This window comes from Trachemys scripta, chromosome 10, assembly GCF_013100865.1.
Source record: "Trachemys scripta elegans isolate TJP31775 chromosome 10, CAS_Tse_1.0, whole genome shotgun sequence".
NCBI lineage: Eukaryota > Metazoa > Chordata > Testudines > Emydidae > Trachemys > Trachemys scripta.
Window position 1 is genome coordinate 40237051 of NC_048307.1, and position 3614 is coordinate 40240664.

Below are 3614 nucleotides of genomic sequence, written 5' to 3' on the forward strand. Positions count from 1 at the left end.
AGCCCTTTCCACCTGCCTTTAGCAATTCCCACCAGAGACCTGCAAGACAGGTGGGCATATGAAACCAAACCAAACAAGTTGGGGGTTTTGTAGCGCCTTTTTTTAAGTGGTTTTTTTTTAAAGGCTGTCCTGTCTCTGCCCACTCCAAGAGTACTGTAGAGGTGGTGCTTCCTGTCTCAAGAGCAGAAAGAGACTGAGCTGGTTGCTGATAGTTGCCACGATGTCATAGGGATATGAGGTGACTCATCACAAAGGGTTTGTGAGTATGGATCCCCACAAAGGACATTCTATAACAGCTTGTCAAGCCTGATTCCCTACTCTGGCACTTTGAGTGCAGAAGGGGGGCCCCCGCAAGGATTTTAAAAATTAATACTGTCCACTCCAGGCTTGTATTAAACTCCCAAGGTTACAGTTTCTCTCTGACCTTGGATGGGTAGATGCTGTCACCACCCAAGTGCAGAAAACGCCTTTGAAACCAGAAAGGCGCACTTGGGAATTCCTTCCTGTGGGGTACCCTCAAGCCCTTTCACACCCCCTCCGGGGAAGAGCTGAGAAAAAAAATAAAGAAAATTAGCTGGTGGGGCAACAGCTGAATAAACAACATATGCACAAACCTCTTAGGACACCAAAAATCCAATACTGTTCTTAGGTCCATGTCAAGGCTGGATCCCCACTTTGAACTTTAGGGTACAAATGTAGGGGCCTGCATGAAAACTTCTAAGCTTAACTACCAGCTTAGCTCTGGTCCCGCTGCCACCATTTCCAATGGATTCCCTCCCTGGGAAGCCTTGAAAAACCTTCACCAATTCCCTGGTGAATACAGATCCAAACCCCTTGGATCTTAAAACAAGGAAAAATCAATCAGGTTCTTAAAAAGAAGGCTTTTAATTAAAGAAAAAGGTAAAAATCATCTCTGTAAAATCAGTATGGAAAATAACCATACAGGGTAATCAAACTTAAAGAGCTCAGAGGACTCCCCTCTAGTCTCAGGTTCAAAGTACAGCAAACAAAGATAAACACTCTAGTAAAAGGTACATTTACAAGTTGAGAAAACAAAGATAAATTAACACGCCTTGCCTGGCTGTTTACTTACAAGTTAAAATATGAGAGACTTGTTCAGAAAGATTTGGAGAACCTGGATTAATGTCTGGTCCCTCTCTGTCCCAAGAGCGAACAAACTCCCAAACAAAGAGCACAAACAAAAGCCTTTCTCGCCTTCCCCCCCCAGGATTTGAAAGTATCTTGTCCCCTTATTGGTCCTTTAGGTCAGATGCCAGCCAGGTTACCTGAGCTTCTTAACCCTTTACAGGGAAAAGGATTTTGGAGTCTCTGGCCAGGAGGGGTTTTATAGTACTGTACACAGGACAGCTATTACCCTTCCCTTTATAGTTATGACAGTCCATCAATGGCTATTAGCCAGGATGGGCAGGAATGGTGTCCCTAGCCTCTGTTTGCCAGAAGCTGGGAATGAGCAACAGGGGATGGATCACTTGATGATTACACTGGTCTACAATTTTTGAGAAGTCATCTGCTTCAGAGATAAAATGTGCTATTTATTATGTATTTTGATGTGCTGAATTCAAATATGACAATTAAACCAACTGATTGGCTACTGTTTCTAAGATATTTAAGTTTTTACATTTTATGTCTATGTATATTGTATAGCTAGTAGAGTTTTAATCATAAATTGTAAACCTAGGTCTTTTCATGTGTTTATGGTTGTTTTACATGATAATATTTCACCTGTCCTGTTTATGTAACACTTTAAAAATCAGCAAAATGGTTATATAAATAAAATTTATTAGGCAACAAAAGGCAAAAAACTATTATGTACATAGTTTAGTCCTATTCAGTGTCTACTCGGCGCTTCTTGGCTTGTCTCTTGTATTCATTAACTGGAGCCTCTCTTGTCACTGTCCAGCAATAGTCTGCAAGCATTGATGGGCTCCATTTGCCCTGATAGCGTTTCTCCATTGTTGCAATGTCCTGGTGAAATCGCTCACCGTGCTCGTCGCTCACTGCTCCGCAGTTCGGTGGAAAAAAATCTAGATGAGAGTGCAAAAAATGTATCTTTAGTAACGTTGCAACCAAGACTTTTGTATGCCTTGAGGAGGTTTTCCACCAACAACCTGTAGTTGTCTGCCTTGTTGTTTCTGAGAAAATTTATTGCCACTAACTGGAAGGCTTTCCATGCCGTCTTTTCCTTGCCACGCAGTGCATGGTCAAATGCATCATCTCGAAGAAGTTCACGAATCTGAGGACCAACAAAGACACCTTCCTTTATCTTAGCTTCACTTAACCTTGGAAATTTTCCACGGAGGTACTTGAAAGCTGCTTGTGTTTTGTCAATGGCCTTGACAAAGTTCTTCATCAGACCCAGCTTGATATGTAAGGGTGGTAACAAAATCTTCCTTGATTCAACAAGTGGTGGATGCTGAACACTTTTCCTCCCAGGCTCCAATGACTGTCGGAGTGGCCAATCTTTCTTGATGTAGTGGGAATCTCTTGCACGACTATCCCATTCGCAGAGAAAACAGCAGCACTTTGTGTATCCAGTCTGCAGACCAAGCAAGAGAGCAACAACCTTCAAATCGCCACAAAGTTGCTACTGATGTTGGTCATAGTTTACGCACCTCAAAAGTTGTTTCATGTTGTCATAGGTTTCCTTCATATGGACTGCATGACCAACTGGAATTGATGGCAAAACATTACCATTATGCTTTAAGACTCGTCTTCGATGAATCAATGAACAGTCTCCACTCATCTGGATCGTGAATGATGTTGAGGGCTGCCATCACACCATGGATGTTGTTGCAGGCTACAAGATCACCTTCCATGAAGAAGAATGGGACAAGATCCTTTTGACGGTCACGGAACATGGAAACCCTAACATCACCTGCCAGGAGATTCCACTGCTGTGGTCTGGAGCCCAACAGCTCTGCCTTACTCTTGGGTAGTTCCAAATCCCTGACAAGGTCATTCAGTTCACCTTGTGTTATGAGGTGTGGTTCAGAGGAGGAGGATGGGAGAAAAATGTGGGTCCTGTGACATTGATGGTTCAGGACCAGAAGTTTCATCCTCTTCCTCTTCCTTGTCTGACTCAAGTGAGAATGATTCTGGTGCATCAGGAACCGGCAGTCCTTCTCCGTGGGGTACTGGGCGTATAGCTGATGGAATGTTTGGATAATGCACAGTCCACTTTTTCTTCTTTGACACACCTTTCCCAACTGGAAGCACCATGCAGAAGTAACAATTGCTGGTATGATCTGTTGGCTCTCTCCAAATCATTTGCACTGCAAAAGGCATAGATTTCCTTTTCCTGTTCAACCACTGGTGAAGATTTGTTGCACAAGTGTTGCAGCATATGTGTGGGGCCCACCTCTTGTCCTGATCTCCAGTTTTGCAGCCAAAATAAAGGTGATAGGCTTTCTTAAACATAGTGGTTATACTGCGCTTTTGTGATGCAAAAGTCACTTCACCACAAACATAGCAGAAATTATCTGCACTGTTCACACAAGTACAAGGCATCTCTGCTCACTTTGGCTAAACAGAAATGTGTCCCTTTGCAAAATCAAACACTGACAAATAAGAGAGCACAACACTGTATGATTTCT